This window comes from Balaenoptera physalus (genome assembly GCF_965194825.1).
Source record: "Balaenoptera physalus genome assembly, chromosome: 3".
Taxonomy (NCBI): domain Eukaryota; kingdom Metazoa; phylum Chordata; class Mammalia; order Artiodactyla; family Balaenopteridae; genus Balaenoptera; species Balaenoptera physalus.
The window spans coordinates 115,039,650-115,057,751 of record NC_138890.1 but is presented as its reverse complement, the minus strand read 5'-3'; the positions used below and the strand labels follow the sequence as shown (position 1 = coordinate 115,057,751).

The 18,102-nt window shown below is 39.5% G+C and overlaps 2 long non-coding RNA genes across 2 annotated transcripts in view; one reads left to right on the top strand and one right to left on the bottom strand.

Moving 5' to 3' along the window:
* Positions 1-18,102, bottom strand: part of LOC309659055 — a 430,937-nt gene that overhangs the window by 291,156 nt on the left and 121,679 nt on the right. The gene's annotated exons all lie outside the window — the stretch shown is intronic.
* LOC309659045 overlaps positions 1-18,102 on the top strand; it is a 191,864-nt gene that overhangs the window by 130,472 nt on the left and 43,290 nt on the right. The window lies entirely within an intron of this gene.

The following is an 18,102-nucleotide window of genomic DNA, read 5'->3' as shown; positions in this document are numbered from 1 at the left end:
TTAGTTCAACCATCCTCCCACCTATGTAGATGTTGTGAGGAGGGCTCTCCTATGTGATTGGCCTTCAGAACTCCACCCTGTTTTCTTGGGCTTACCGGTGTTTTGAGAGGGAGATGTACCCAGCTAGGGACCAAGCAAAGCCTTGGGGTCAGTACTAACATCATCACCCTTGCTTGACCATCACTCTTTCACTGTGGGATATGATGCTGTGAGTCAGGTGCACCAGGAAGCATAGGGCACCTGGTAGAGATGATGTGAGGTGCTGGGTAGTGAGTCTGCAGGCACTGACAGGGAGTTCAGGCAGCTTCTGAGCACTGACACATTATTCCTTAATGTGGTGCTTAAGGAACCACAGGCCCAACTTGACTCTTTCCTTCCCAGGCAGCAGGTCCTCTCCCTTCTTCGGAAACATCTGGGGGTCAATTCTCAGCTCCTGTGGCCCACATGCAGCTCATACTGTCTCTTCCCCACTTCCCCCAATGCCCAAAACCTTTTAAGTTTTCTGAAAAACCTCTTTCCCTCTTGCTCTGTTGATATAACAGGATATTAGACCAAAAGTAATGGAGAAATGAGGTCCACTTTCCTAAAGGCACCCTTATTGGAGGTAGGGAAAATATTTGCTCTTTATCTTTCCAGTGCAGGAAAAAGAGGCGGAAAGAATAATAATTTATTCTTTCTTTTTAATCTGTAAATTATTATGCATAATAATAATTTACAGATTAAAGCAATCTGAATGCTAGTATCCTGCCACAAATATTTACATACATTTGATATACCAAGGGAGATTTTCCTTAACCTATAAATCAGAAAATAGATTTCCCTAACCTATTAAATATAGGAAAAGATATGCAACACATTCAAAATTAGGTAAATGCATGTGAAAACAAGAAGATACCTTTTTTCACCTATCATTAACAACAACAACAAAAATGATAATATCTTGTGTTGTTGAGAGTGTAAAGGAAAAGTCACTATCGTACATATGCTTTTTGGAGAAGTGTAAATTGTACAAGCTATTTGGAAAGCAATTTGGGCATATCTATCCAAATTTAGAATTCACACACCCTTGGATGAGCAATGTCATTTCTAGGAATGTAGCCTACAATTATTTTCATATTTGTGCAAAAGCACAAGTCTGGAAACTGCCAAAATATCCATCAGTGAAATACTAGTTAAGTGATTTATGGAACGTGTACAGGATGATAAACCATGGAGCCATTAAAAGGAATACATGCTATGATATCATATGCTATTGCTTACATGTGGAATCTAAGAAAAAAATGATACAAATGGACTTATTTACAAAGCAGAAATAGACTCACAGATATAGAAAACAAACTTATGGTTACCAAAGGGGAAGTGGGGGAGGGATAAATTAGGAGTTTGGGATTAACAGAAGATATTAACACACTACAATATATAAAATAGATAAAGAACAAGGACCTAGTGTTTGGCACAGGGAACTATATTCAATATCTTGTAATAACCTATAATGGAAAAGAATCTGAAATATATATATATATAACTGAATCACTTTGCTGTACACCTGAAACTAATACAACATTGTAAATCAACTATATTTCAATTTAAAAAATTAAAAAAAGGGCTTCCCTGGTGGTGCAGTGGTTGAGAATCTGCCTGCCAATGCAGGGGACATGGGTTCGAGCCCTGGTCTGGGAGGATCCCACATGCCACGGAGCAACTAAGCCCGTGAGCCACAATTACTGAGCCTGCGTGTCTGGAGCCTGTGCTCTGCAACAAGAGAGGCCATGATAGTGAGAGGCCCGCGCACCGCGATGAAGAGTGGCCCCCGCTTGCCGCAACTAGAGAAAGCCCTTGCACAGAAACGAAGACCCAATACAGCCATAAATAAATAAATAAATAAATAAATAAATAAAAATTTAAAAAAAATTTTTTAAATTAAAACAGAAACAGAATACCTGAGCTCAACATGTACTGAAGAGGAAGGACCTCCCAGATAAGTTCTAAATGAAAGTATGCTCCCATCATACATGTATAGAATATTTCTGGGAGGAATGCTTCCCTCTTATGAAAGGAAGACTAGTGATTGAAAGTATGGTGTAGAAGGAAGACTTCATTTTCTCTGATACCTTTCTTAGTGTCTAAATGTGTTAATATGGGTAGTTATTACTTTTTCAATGAAATAAAAATTTTTTAATTTTTATAATTTTAAAATTTATATCAAGATTTCTGATTGCAAGAGGGAAAATCAGATATCATGAATTTCCTGTTGTGATACAGAATGAGAAACACTATATCAGCAATGATGTACCAGCCAAAGGTGCTTGAGTGGAATCTAATCAAGCCTTTGGATTTCACTTCCAATTTAGAGGAAATACAGGTGATCTAGGAACAAGGTAAATAATTCCACAAGGAAACAATCAGATGAATCATATATGCTATAGGATAGCTGGCCTGGTCCATTCCACAGATCCGTGTATTGGGAGTGTATAATACACGTGTATAAAACAAACCAATGCAACTCATGGTCTCGTATTGGATCCTAGTTTTGACAAGCCTACTATAAAAGGCCTCTTGGGTACAAATTATGAAAAATTTAATATGGACTTGGTATTAAGGAATCAGAATTAATTTTGTCCTTACTTTTTAGAGATAAATAAGAATTTTTAATGCATACTAAAATGGTAAATTACTATTTATAATTCACTTCAACTATTTTAACATAAAAATGAGGGTTTTCTTAAAAAGCAAAATTCCTATAGGTTCTGATTTGGTATAGAGAAATTAAGAAAAAGGTCATTGTAAAAAGTCAAAAATGATCAGTGAAACTAAGAAAAACTGGTTGGAACTAGCTCTTTCCAGTTCCATAGCAGATGTTTACTGTACTAGGGAGTTACCAGGAAGAGTAGATGGCCCTCTGATAAACCCTGCGGTGCTGTGTGTAGAAACAGCGACGCAGACAGGCAAATTGCTGGCATGGAAACCATCACAAGGGATCGAAGAGATGTGCTGAAACTAAGAGGCGAAGTTCAGTTGGGAAAACAATTCCTGCTTCACAATGAACACAGCCACGATTTGATACCCTTAAGCAAAATTGTAAGCAAAGTTAAGCAACCCATTTTGGCTGTACAGCCAGCTGCCTTGAAGTCAAGCAGATATTTTGTCTAATCAATAATGAAAATGCTGAAGAGTGTCAGAAGGGTGCAATTTTGCCTGACATCAGAGTTATTTTATTAGAGTTTTGAGCAAAGTAGATGGGGCATGCTGACTATGGCACTGCTGGCACTCTGGCAGTCACATTTCATTTCATTCCTGCTATTTGGTCAGAAGAGAAAGGAGAAGAGGAGAAAGGGGGGAAGTAAAAGTTATATTTTTCATCATAGGGATTCATATGAGCTGGCCTCTTCAAAATAGTGAAACTGGAGAAACAGCTTTCCATGTGATGGTGACTACATACCGTGAAGATTCTGTGCTCTCACACCAATTATATTCACTCATTCATTCATTTATTCACTCAGCCACTCACTCGTCCATTTGTTATTCAAATAACATTTTCCTAGTGCTTGACCTCTGTTAGTTACGGCACCCCTCCCATGTGCTTCCAAAGTACCCTATATTTATCATGAATAAGTACAATGTAGTTTTAATACTCCCTTGATCATTCCTGTTTGTTTGCCTGTCCCCTACTAGAGGGGTCAGAGAAAATGTTTTGTTAATTGATGTATTCCCATTACCTGGCACATTACAGAACTCAAAAAAGATGTGTTGGTTGAATGAATGAATGAGTGGGTGAATGAATGTACAAACCAAGCTAGGGTCAAGGGATGCAAAGACAAATAAGCCACTGACTTATGCTGCCTTGTTGAATTCTCTTGCCAAAAATATTTTGAAGAACAAGTACCTGACATATGACAGACCGGCATCAGATTGTGTTCGTTTGAAAAAGCTGAAGTTGGGGAGACTGGTGTGAGAAAATAGGGGGCATCAGGAATCGGAAGGGCATGCTATGCAAGCAGAATGGCTCGGGGGCAACCCCAGGAAGGTCCTGGCTGGAGTAGATGGAGGAAGCGTTAAGGTAGAGGAGGGAGTTGGCACTCAGGGTCATTAGCAATGGAAAAAAAGCACCCCTTTAAAAATGCATCATTGCCATTTAAAATATGGAAACCACTTTGAAGTCTAAGAAAACGTAAAGCCAACATGGCCATTCTAACTGTTTCTTGAGAAGATGAGTGTGGGACACACTATTCCAAACTACTTTTAGCAGCAGCAAAATGATAAATCATACTTTTCTGATTAGGAGATGAAGACATATTGGTTCCCTATTCATGAAAGTTGGGCTTCATTCCATGCTGAAGAAGCCTTACAAGTTGCTATGATGAACAGATATACCTATATGTTCTGATTTCAGGGGCAATAAACACCCGCCTACACTCCCCTCTAAAAGCTTATTTCTCTTACCTACTTGTTCGTTCATTCATTCATTCTCTTCCAGAAATATTTATTAAGGCTGTTATGAGCCAGGCACTGTTCTGGGACTACACAGGGTGATTAAATGGATTGGTTGGTCCGGGACAAACCCAGTTTTAGCACTGAAAGTCCTGTGTCCTGGGAAACCCCTCTCTCCCGGGCCAAAGTTGGTCATCCTAGAGCCTGCATCAGTGAGGTGAGGTTGAAATATTAGATAGAGAGGGCCCTTACTAAAAAGGTTATTTTCAAGAAAAAACTTGGAGGAGGTAAGGACAATAACACATGGATAGCTTGGAGAAGAGAAGTCCAGAAAGGTCAAAGCCCGAGGCAGCCAGCTTGCCACACGTTTTCGAGGAACAGCCAAGGCGTCAGGGTTGCTGGGGACACAGTGAGAGAGGAGAGAGTGACAGGAGCTGAGATCTGGAAAGTAGGGAAGTCACATTATGTCAGGACTTGGCAATCTTAACGAGGATTTTGGCTTTTACTCTGATTCATATGAGAGGACACTGGAGGGTTTTGAACCAAGACAGGACAGGATTACTTTGGCTGTTGTGTTGAGAATAAGCCACAAAGAGGTCAGAGCAAGGAAAGAGAGGTGTAGGATTTAAATTGTCGTTTTGAAAGTTCTGGTTTCTCTCAGCTGTGCCCAAGGAAACTGAGGGACATGTTATGGTCCATTTGGGGGCTCAGTTTTATCTTTAAAAAAAAAAAAAAAACAAAAAGGCCAGAGGGAGGAGTCTTTACTCTTTCCTTATCCAATTGTGACTGCTGATTCTCAATTTTGTAACGAGAGGGAAGCAGTTTCAAACATGATGTTATCTAAATTGAAACTCAGAGCGGTGCAAACTTACTGCCATGGAGTGGTGTTAAGAATGCGCGGTCTGGGGCCAGACCACCTGAGTCTGAATCTCAGCTCTGCTGCTTACTAGCTATGTGGCCTTGAACAAGTGGCTTAGCATGGGGAAGCTCCTTGTTTTCCTCATCTGTAGGAATAAGGACTATACCTACTCTTAGAGTTGTTGGGACAATTCAATGAGTTAACACATGTGCCTGGAGCAGGGTAAGTACTCATTCATGTTAAACATTATTATAATTATTAAGTCATCCAGCAATAGATGATCAGCTTTGAAACAGATGCGAGCTTTCAGAGACAGGGCTTGTGACTTACTAATCACCGTATCCTTTTCAGCCCTGAGCACAAGATTTGCTGAATGAATAAATAACTGCTACTAAAGCATCAGTCATATTATTTTATGGACTAACAAAAATTGAGTTTAAGAACAGATAACTTGAAGATGATTTTTTGTCTTGGAAAGTAAATACTTAGGTCCTGCACACATAAGAGATTACTTTGAAAATAAATTCTATCAGTCAATGTTCTTGTTTGCCAGCAACAGAACCCACTCTACCAAGTTTAAGCAGGAAAGGGTTTATTAAAGATTATGCAGAAGTTCAAAGAACCTCCAGGAGGGCCAGAGTCAGCCTGATCTGATTAAACAACATTCAAACTAGTCCGTGGTGACGCCACTGCTGACACCAGATACAAAGACCACCCCTTCCATCACTGCTGCCGTGGCCACACCCATTCCAGAATAGGGGTCCACTTAATGCCTGCTTCATCACACCCACTGCGTCTCACTCAGACGCTCAAGTTGGTGTATGTGATTAGGAGGGCCTCAGTCACAGGCCTGCTACATCCTAGCTGTCAGGAAAGCTGGGAAAGTGAATTTTGGGAATTCTACCTTGGGAAGGCAAGACTCCTAAAATGGGAAAATCCCCCTAAACATAGGAAGGGTATTCAAAGATTGGTAGGCAGCCAGACAACAGGACCACATTAAGCAAGAGAAATCAAACATTCAGTTGACTAGAAATACTCTTATAATACTCTCACATTAGAATCTAATCATATGTATGAGATATATATCATATTGAATGTGTAATTGATGTTATAAACTGAAATTACAAGTTAGAGATAATGACTGAAATAAAAACCAGAAAGAGGGGGAAATTCTGTTTAAGTTTTCCATAAACTTTAACGACTGTGAGGACCTGATTTAAAATAGAGTATTTACATATAACTCTTGGACCTGCTCAATTTATTTTTCCAGATTTTCTTTCAAATGGAATACTAAAATAGAAATATAGCATTTTAGAGCCCAAGGAGAATAGCTCTTCTGGTTCGACTCTATTGTTGTTTGATGAGAGGAAGCTGAGGCCCAGGAAAGTTCAGTGATTTACTCAAGCGTCATTGTTGAAATGAAATTATGTTGAAAGCCAAATAGTTTTATTGTTTCTTGAAGAACCCTTTTTCATAGCCTCCCATAATACAGTGAGGAAGCAAGTTGCTTTGATCAAAAGGGCCCAAATCTTGGCTCTCTTCAACATCCAGACAGAAAGTCTGCTTGCACTTGCTGTGTTCTTCTGAAGAGATTTATTCCTGCTTCCTCCCAAGGATGCTGTATCCCAAAGCCTCAGACATGAAGAATGAGATGAATAAAATCAATTTCCACAGAGGCTATAATGTGGAAAATACTGCTCCTTTTTCCCTGCTAAATCAAACAATTGAACTGGCTTTCCCTACAAATCCTCTCCTTTCGTTGTAGCATCGCAACATTTATTTGACAAATATTTGTTGGAGGCCTACTTTGTGTCAAGCACCATACTTGGCGGTGGCCTGAATCTATTAGCATCAGTGCTTTGGGATTAATTTGGAGAGCATGGAAGCTTGCTCCATATAATTAGTCTCTTCTTTAAAATGTGGTAGAAAACCCCACCAGTTGTCAGTTGTTAAAGTAAATAAATAGCCTTTGGAAAACGTTCTGATTCTTAAAAACATTTTAAGGAAGAGAAAGGAACATTTTAAGGAGGATATGATGGTGAAAATAAATTTAATTAATTAATTAGCTAATTAATGTAACTAAAGGCACCCAGGTATGTTCTGTATCTCTATAAGCATCCCCACTGGATAGTGGGAGAGGAGGACTAACAGGGGATGGCAGCAAGAGGCTGGGTCATCCAAAGAACCAGTTAAAATTTTGTTGCTTGTTTCTTTGCCTACACAGTATCAATTGCCACAGGACAAACTACTGTTTATGTTGATGTGACCAAATGTTAGAGAATGGGGTGAGATAGTGAAAAAAGGAGATTAGGTAAAGAGTAGAGACACATGTTCAAGTCCAATAAAGGCTCCAATAAAGATATGTGTGATCTTCACAGGTCACTAAATCCCTCTCAGCCCCAATATCTTAAAAACAAACAAACAAAAAGAGTCAGGAAAAAAGACAAACTAAGGAATGAGAAAAAAAGTTTTTGCAAATCATACACCTCAGTAGGGTTAATATCCAGAATATATAAAGAGGTCCTACAACTCAACAGTTTTTAAAAACCTAATAAAAAAATGGACAAACACTTGAACAGACATTTCTCCAAAGAAGATATAAAAATGGCCAACAAGCATATGAAAAGATGCTCAACACCACTAAGTTTAAGGAAAAGCAAATCAAAGCTACGATGAGGTATCAACTCATTAGAAATAGCAAGTGTCAGTGAGGATGTGGTGAAATTGGAACCCTTGTGCACTCTTGGCAGGAATGTAAAATGGTGTAGCCACTATGGAAAAGAGTATGGTGGCTCCCTACAAAATTAAAAATAGAATTGATGGAATAAAATTTATGTTTTAAGGCAGGACAAGAAAATTTAGCATAACATACTCCCTGCCTGTACTGGGTCCTCCCTTATGTGCGATGTGCATCTGCATTATACATTAACCAGACCTCCTCAAAGGCAGGAATGCCTGTTGACCATAAAGATCATGGCCTTTTTTTTCTTCTTCTGATGACAGCAATGTAACTCCTTAGAAGATTAATTTTTCCTTTCCTAATCCTGTAAGGGGTCATGGTGACCTGTTGCTTGCTTAGTACAAGCTTATCTGGATTATGCATCTTTGGTAAACTTTATGTAAAAATGTCAGTGTGTCATTTTGATGTATAATCCTTTTTCTCCAAAATGTGTAAGACTGTGCCTTCAACTTCTAACAAAAGGAACAGTCCTCAGAGTTTTCTGAAGACTGTCTCCTGGGTTATAATCCTCAGACTGGCTTCAATAAAATTCTCTATTTCGCCTTTGGATTGACAATTCATTAATTTTTTTGTTAACAGAATTATCATATGATTCCACTTCTGGGTGTATGCCCAAAAATTGAAAGCAGAACCCAAACAGATTTTTGTATACCTATGTTCATAGCAGCATTATACACAATAGCCAAAAAGTGGAAGTAACCCAGGTGTAAATCAACAGATGGATGGATGAACAAAATGTAGTATATACATACAATGGAATATTATTTAGCCTTAAAAAGGAAAAAAAATCAGACATATGCTACAACATGAATGAACCTTGAAGACATTATGCTAAGTGAAATAAGCCAGTCATACAAGGAAAAATGTTATATGATCCCACTTAATATGGTGTTCCCAGAGTAGCCAGATTCATAGAGGCAGAAAATAGAATGGTGGTTGCCAGGAAATGAGGGAAGGTCAACGTGGGGAGTCATTGTTTAATGGGTACTGAATTTCAGTTTGGGAAGATTTTTTAAAAGTTCTAGAAATGGATGGAGATGGTGGTTACAGAACACTGGGAATGTGTTTAATGCCACTGAACTGTACACATGGCAATAGTTAAAATGGCAAATTTTGTGGTATCCATGTCTTACCACAATTTTTTAAAAAAAGAGTCAAGAGAATAATATCTGCCTGGAGTAACAGAGTGTTATACAATCAAATTTGGGGCCTTGTACAAATAAGCAATAAGCACCCAGAACTAGTTTCCCTAATTTGACACTGTGGAGAGCTCCAGACCAGAATTTCAAGCCACTGCAGTGTCTACCGTTTCGTATCCTCAATCCATCAGGTAACTCTAGCAGATGGCTCTGATGCCCCAGCTCCCATTCCCTCCACACCTCTGACTGAAATTCACCTGTGGCTGCCGAGGCCAGTTACCTGTGGCTCAGGCTCACCTGGCCAGGACAGCGCCCTCCTTTAGCTCTGCTCGAGTCATCCTGCTTGCTGGCCCAAGGCCCTCTCCCATGCAGGCTGCAGACCTCTCTTCCCACAGGAAAACAACCAAAAGGGTGAGGGTGTTAACAGCCACAGGGCAGCCCGCAATCAAGTGGAAAAAAATCCAGTAGGTTAATGCTCCAGCATCCTGTCCCTCCAAGTAGACAATGCGCATAGACATTCTGGTTAATTCTCAGGAGGTCCCACAGCAGAGGCAAGGCAACCCCATTGCCTATAGCCAGCAACTTCCTTAGGGCACCACACCTGGGCTTTACCCCATCCCTGTCTTACTCTCCTCCTCTTCACTCTGACTTCCCAGAGTCACATCCCAGATAAACTACCTGAAACCAAATCCAGATCTCAGGAAACCCAGTTAAAAACCTTATGATCCTTAATATTTTTTTATGATCTTTAATTTTATATTAATTTCTTTAACGTTTTATAGCTTAACTTTTTTTAGCAGTTCTTAGTTGTGTTCTAGGGTATGTTAACAAATTTATAAATGTTTTGAGACTTGAAACACGTCTTCCTACATTGGAAGGTGGTTGGGTTCCCAAGCCAGCACGAAGTTCCTACTCTAAAGTTAAATAGGAAAGGGTGGTCAGGGAAGGATTTTCCAGGCAAAACTTTGACCTGAATCTTACAGAATAACCAAGAATGCAAGGACAAGCACCGTACACGGAAGAACTGGAGAAGAGAATACGGTCTCAGCTTCTCACCCAACTGTATAGGCACATGGTTCCTTATGACTTTACGGGGATTTCTAAAAGCAGGCTGGCTGGGATCAAAAGACTAACTCTTCTGTCACCCCCCAGGGGTGCTAAAGGCAGATTGTTGGACACTCAAAGCAGAAAAGCAAGAGAGGTAGTATTCATTTTATTTCAGAAGAAAATAAGACTGGATGGGTGAAGCTATTGGAGATGGAACTTCTCTAGGGCCTTTTGCTTTCTGTGGTCTGACAGACTAACTCCAGAGCAAGCTGACCCGGTGTGCGATGAAGGTGAAGGGAAGGGATGGTTCTGGAAAGCAACTATCTGAAGGAGAAAGAGAAGGAAGAGGGGAAATTCCAAGCGATGGTCATGAGAGAGATCGAAGAGGAGCTCTTGAGACCTGGCTGTGGTCACTGGGTGGGACCCATTCCTTTGTCAATCACTTGCTACCTAATTTCTTCTGGCTAATTCAATAAGTATTTATGAGAGCCAGGCACTGTGCTATGTTTTCATCTAACAATTATTATTTACTTAATAATAGATAATAGACTCTTATCTATTATTAGATAATAGATAATAGACTCTTAATTTGTTGACCAGCAATGAAAAATCATAACAAGTACAAAAAGTAACATGTATTTAGAACTTCTATATCCCTACACTTTATACAGAATATCTAATTTGGTGAGTAAACCAAACTCCTTCCATCTATAGCTAAAACTGTCCTCAGGTAACTTGCAAAGAGAAGGAAATAAAACCTCAAGCCCAGCCCTGAGGGGCAAGAATGAAGTGATTTCAGGGTGGTCTATTGCTACATTCATATTTATCCTCACAGAATTGGCTCTGGTCTCCCCAGTTCTGAAGTTCTGAAATGGAAGCCAGGCATTTCTTTTCGCCACCTATGTGGCTACAGTAGTTTCAGCCTCCATCAACTCTACCCGGAATACAGCTTTTTGCCCTTGTCCTTCTATAACTAGTCTCACCCTAGCAGCCAGAACAGGGTTTCTAAAATGTAAGTCAGTTGAATGTGGGCTGGCTTAGTGACTGGTTTCCAAAGAATAGAAACTGGAAAGGGGAAAATATTAACTTTATAGTGGAGAAAACTGGCAGATCCACTTGAAACAAGTGATCAGGTTAATATCACCTTATCAGGTAGATATCATGTGGCCCAGATATGATGGAATGAAAAGGGAACATCACTCCTATAGTATTCTTTCCAAAAATCCATCATTCCATTCTAATCATAAGGAAAACATCAAACAAATCTGGACTGATAGATATTCTACAAAATACCTGATCAGTAATCCTCAAGACTGTCAAGGTCATGAAAAACAAGGAAATCATGAGAAATTGTACAGACTAGAGGAGACCAGGAGACATGACAACTAAATGCCATGTAGTAGCCCTGACTGGATTCTGGAACAGAAAAAGGACATTAATGGAAAAACTGGTAAAAACTTTTTAAAGTCTGGAGTTAACGTAATAAGAGGAAACCAATGTTGGTTTCTTAGTTTTGAAAAATATACCACAGTCATGTAAGATGATAACATCAAGGGAACAAAGTGGGTGAGCCAGCGTACTTGAAGAAATCCTCAGAACTGGGTTATAAAAAGCTGTGGGCTGATACTGGGGCCTATACTGGGGTAAGAAGCTGAACTACTTGTGCTATCTTTGCAACTTTTTTTAAACCTAAAACTAGTTTAAAATAAAAATGTTACTTAAAAAGGAGGAAAGAAACATAATGGAGGGAAAACCCTCCAAGGGTCCCTAGCTCTTACTGATGCCAACTCCTTACAGGGGCCTGCCACCCCTGTTTAAAGTTGCAACACCCTTCCTGGAATGACCTATCCCCCATCCCTGTTTTATTTTTCTGCAGAGCATTTAACGTTTCCTAACATATATATCATTTACTTATTTATTTGCATATTGTCTGTCTTCTCTCCCCACCTTACCCACAACATACCAGAATGTAAACACCAAGACATCAGGAAATTTTGTCTCTTTTGTCCACTGGGGAGAATAAAATAGGGCTCAATACTTATTGAAGGAATAAATGAAAGCATGAATCAGTGAATCCATTCTACCTGAAAACCCTTACGACTGTAACTCTAAAACTCACCTTCAATAGTTCTAGTTTCAAAACTAAAATGACCAAGTAGAGAAAGCAAGTAAATGTCTGATAATACAAAGTTAACTATCTTCCAGACTTGCCACAAACATGGATACCTTGGAGATACTGTGGATTTGGTTCCAGACCACTACAATAAGCAAATATCACAATAAAGCAAGTCATATGAGTTTTCTGGTTTCTCAGGGCATATGAAAGTTATGTTCACACTATACTGTAGCCTATTAAGTGTGTAATAGCATTATGTCTGAAAAAACAATGAACATACTTTAATTAAAAAATATTTTATTACTAAAAAAATGCTAACCATCATCTGAGCCTTCGATCTTTTTGCTGGTGGAGGGTCTTGCCTCAGTGTTGATGGCTGCTGACTGATCAGGGTGCTGGCTGCTGAAGGCGGGGTGGCAGTGGCCATTTCTTAAATAAGACAACAGTGAAGTTTGCCACATTGATTCACTCTTCCATCTACAAATGATTTCTCTGAAGCACGCAACGCTGTTTGATAGCATTTTAACCACAGTAGAACTACTTTCAGAATTGGAGTCAATCCTCTCAAACCCTGGGGTTGCTTTATCAAACAAGTTGGTAAATCCTAAATCCGAAACCCTAAATCCTTTGTCATCATTTCAACAATCTCCACATCATCTTCACCAGGAGTAGATTCCATCTCAAGAAACCACTTTCTTTGCCCATCCATAAGAAGCAACTCCTTATCAATTAAAGTTTTATCTTGAGATTGCAGCGATTCAGTCACATCTTCAGGCTCCACATCTAATTCCAGTCTCTTGCTATTCCCACCACATCTGCAGTGACTTTCTTCACTGAAGTCTTGAACCCCTCAAAGTCATCCCTGAGGGTTGGAATCAACTTCTTCCAAACTCCTATTATGTTGATATTTTGACCTCTTCCCATGAATCACAAATATTCTTAATGGCATCTAGAATGGTGAGTCCTTTGCAGAAGGTTTTCAATTGACTTTGCCCAGATCCATCAGAGGAATCACTATCTATGACAGCTATAGCCTTACAAAATGTATTTCTTAAATAACAAGACTTGAAAGTCAAAGTGATTCCTTGATCCATGGGCTGCAGAATGGCTGCTGTATTAGTAGGCAGGAAAAAAAAAAACAACCATGAATCTCATTGTACATCTCCATCAGAGCTCTTCGGTGACCAGGTACATTATCACTGAGCAGTCATATTTTGAAAAGAATCTTTTTTTCTGAGCACTAGATCTCAGCAGTGGGCTTAAAATATTCAATAAACCTGTTGTCATCAAATGTGCTGTCATCCAGACTTTGTTGTTCCATTTATAGAGCACAGGCAGAGCAGGTTTAGCATAATTCTTAAGCACCCTAGGATTTTCAGAATGGTAAATAAGCATTGGCTTCAACTTAAAGTCACCAGCTGCATTAGTCCCTAACAAAAGAGGCAGCCTGTCCTTTGAAGCTTTGAAGCTAAGGCATTGACTTCTTCCTCTCTAGCTATGAAACTCCTAGATGGCATCTTCTTCCAATAGAAGGCTGTTTTGCCTACATTGAAAATTTGTTGTTTAGTGTAGCCACCTTCATTAATAATCTTAGCTAGATCTTCTGGATAACTTGCTGCAGCTTCTACATCTGCGCTTGCTGCTTCATCTTGCATTTTGATGTTATGGAGACAGTTTATTTCTTTCAATTTCATGAACCAACCCCTGTTATTGCAGACTTTTCTTCTGCAGCTTCTTCACCTCTCTCAGCCTTCGTAGAATTCAAAAGAGTTAAGGTCTTGCTCTGGATCAGACCTTGGCGTAAGGAAATGTTGTGAGTGGGAGGGGCCATGAGTTGGATGAGGTTATAAAGAGTTTGGAAAGTTTTTTTTTTAGAAAAACAGTTTACTGAAAAGGAAGAATAGAGTCTCTCTAAAGAGTATGATCTCTGACGACATTCGGCCTGGGCTGAAATCCTCCTCTCAGCTCTGTGCTTGCTGTTGGCATGACCTTGGGAAGGTTCCCATTTAAACTGTGTGCCTCAGTATTGTCATCAGTAAAATGGGCATGGCAAAGTACCTACCTCCTGGGTTTACTGTGAAGATTACATAATGCCTATGAAGCACTTAGCATGGCTAACTCCACGTAGTAAGTGCTCATAAAGTTATAGTTTCTGGGTTTGTTTTGTTTTAAGAAAAAGAAGCAAAAGAACACATGACCAAAGAAGACAGACTAATTATCCTGTTAGAAAGCATTAAAGGAAAGGCAGGAGAGGAGAGAAAATTTCAGAGCTAGAAAGAGAACCTGGGAAGCAATTACCTTGCTGGGAGGATAGTCTGGGAAACTGGGGGTGTCCAGAATTCACAGGAACATTGGCTAGAGAACTCTTCTGCAGAATCCAGGAGACTGTACAAGATGGCAGATCTGTGAGCTCTGAGAGAAGCATTTTTGCCCATGGTGGAAAGAAGTCCTGAATAGTTCAGCAAAAATATAACCCACTATTTCTCCAGGAACTAGGAATGGGCAGAAGCTGGAGGCAGGGACAGGAGCCAGAGGTATCCTCTCAGCCAGTCTAAGGAAGTGCTTGCTGACCACAAGAGGAAGGCAGAGAAAGAACATGGGAAAAGGTTGTTTTTTGCTCTAAGCCTACACTAAGCCAATTGCAAAAAAGGAATCTGAGAAGTCACCTAGCTTCAGCTTGAATTTTACATAAGCAACCAAGGCCCTTAAAGGAGGAGTAATTGTGTGATGTGGTTTAATGTGCCTGGTGTGTTGGGATCATGTTGGGTGTAGCCATTGCAATGGACAGAGGGAATGAAGTTCAGTTGAGCCTTGAACAACAAGGGTTTGAAAAGTGCAGGTCAACTCATACAATGATTTTTTTCCAATAGTAAACACTACAGTAATACATGATTTGCAGATGGTTGAACCTAAGGATGCTGAATCATGGATACGGAGGAACTGCTGACAAGGAGGACAGACAAGAAATTACCGGCAGATTTTCGACTGTGCAGAGGGTTGGCTCCCCTAACCCCTGAGTTGTTCTGGGACCAGCTGTACTATCAGAAAAGATAAAGTGAGGAAAGGCTGTGCACCCAGGAAAGAGGGTTTTAGGTGAAAAGCCCACCCCTACCATCCCTTTACAATGATCCCAAACAGTGGCAACAAAAAATAACTGAGATTAGTGGCAAAAGAAAAATATAAGGAAAGTGAAACCTTCAGTTTGGGGATATTTGGGAGAACTCGGACCAAAGGACATCTCACATATATTTGATAACCCCCAATATTCCTTCTATTTACAGCAGAGGTTGAAAACTCACATGCCTTCAACGTAAGGTAAATATGTGAACCAATCAGGAGTGGAACAACTGGGTGTTGGGCAGATTGGCAAACGGGAAGGCACCACATAAAGGAATTCACATTCGATTTTTTCAAAACACTGGCCTTGCCAAAGTAAACACAGAAGTTGGCCCCATTTCCATGCCACCAGTTTGCAAACACTGTTCTACATGATGTTAAAACATAAAACATGTTCAACAGTTTAGAGGCTAAATGAAACATTTTTAGTCTAAAAAGATCTATGAAAAGCCACTTTCATTTTAAAGATGATCCCAGTTGAATGGAAAATGAAAAGTCCTGACAGTTTTTTCATCTGCATATTGATAAAGGGGACATTTTAACTCTTACATGAGATGGAATCTATTTCCCCCTTTTGGGAAAATGGAGGAAATATCCTTTATCTCCGGCAACAAGCATGGTGCTTGAATCATTGTATGCATGGGCCTTAAATGTCTGTTGAATGAATAAATAGGGTTATAAGTGCAGCAAAGCACTAGCTGGAGACGGAACCATAACCTCTCTTTTTGAGGTTATAAAACTGAGGGAGTGGACCTCCAGCTCGAACCCTCCTCTTTCCCTTCAGGATATATTTTTGACCCCAGATGTCTACGTAGGAGGTCAAAGACTTCCGTGCTATTTGACCTTCCTCATCTCACTGCTCTAGCAGAGAACAGAGAACATGGACAGCCTCTGAACAGTTACTACAGAACTTACTCCCCAGGTGGCATCCAAGCCACCTTAGTACTTTGTACTTTGGAAATGGGGCACAAGACCTTCAGAGATCACTCTGATAACTCTTCTATATCTCCCTGAGTTCATGGTTCTTGAGGACAAAGAGGGGGTGTCTACCTCACAGAATTGTGAGGAGTAAATAATATTGCATATGTAAAAGGCTTACTGTAGCGCCTGGCACATAGTAAGCACTCAGTGAGCTGTGGATATTATTAGCTATTACGGAAATAGTAGGTGCATGAATTTTTTTAATGGACCCCATTGGTGTGGGGGAGTGGAGGTAGAACAAACTGAGAAGGTGAAGAAAAACAAAATTATTTCAACAGCTGCCTATTAATCATTTTAGAAAAGGTGGAGGTGGGTAAGTGACTAAATAAATTAAATTCCCTACATTTAAATACAAATCCTTACCTATACATGTATACACTTACATAGGCACAGAGTTCTGGAAGAATAGTTAACAGGTAACAGTGGTTATCTTCAGGGAGGACTTGACCTGGGAACAGCAGCTGGGGAAAGACTTTAACATTTTTGCCATGTGTCTATATTATCTACTAAAAATTCACAATTCATTTTTAAATTAAATGTTGTTACTTTAAAATCTCGCCTGAGTTTTGCTGAAAGTGGACGAACTGTGAAATTGAGAACGGCTGCTTTCAGTTTTTACTGTCGAGCCCTGATACTGCCCCCTAGCGACTAGTACCCACCACCGCAACTGCTCTCTGCAGCCCTAACTAGACTCAGCCTGAACCTGCTCGTCTCACCCATACTCACCTGGTTAATGTCAATAATATACGTAGTTGACGCATTAAATAACTGAACTGTTACCTATTTATATACTCTAATGCTTTCATGGTCGAAAATCTAGGTACTGTGAAGGATGCCTACATTACCTCATGCCTCGTTCTTGCCGGACAGGTGAAATAATAGATCATTTGCATTACAATATATGCATCCATCATCCTTCCCTTTTCTCCATTTTAAACTTGACAATTACCTGAAGCAAAAGGACCTTTCTAATTTCTCAGTTTTATCTCAAGTGCACCTAATTTTAGCAACTAAATTTGTATTAATTCATCACTTGCTACAGTAATTTCCTTCTTTGCATTTGTTGAAATAGAGGTTATTGTTCCACATACAAAATTTCCTTGTGTGCTTTTATGTATTTGAGTAAAAGGTTCTGAACTCTACTTCAGACTTTTTAGTTGTTCTCTAGGCTATTTACTGTCACGTTGTACATTTTTCTAAAGTAATGGTTTCATTATTTTAAAGCCAATGTGTTCTGGGGGGTGGTGGTGGGGGTGTAATGAACTGGGAGACTGGGATTGACATATATACACTAATATGTATAAAATAGATAACTAATAAGAACCTGCTGTATAAAAAAATAAATATATTAAATTTAAAAAATTTTAAAAGTCAATGTGTTCTCACTGTAAAGAAAGTTTGGAAAATACAGTAAAACATAATGAATAAAATAAAAGCAAGACCTAACTCTACCATCAACAGATAACTACTATTAACATTTCTATTTTCCTCCAGTTTCTCTAATGCCTATTCGTTTTTATACAGTTTTCACGCTGAATTTTGAAGTCTCTAAAGTACATTTCCACTGTCATATATAAACGTTAAGTGCTTGTCCTTGTTAAATATTGCAAAGATATTATTAGAAACTGTAAGGCATGTTTGGATATAAGGGCAAAGTTCATTTTGAACACACACA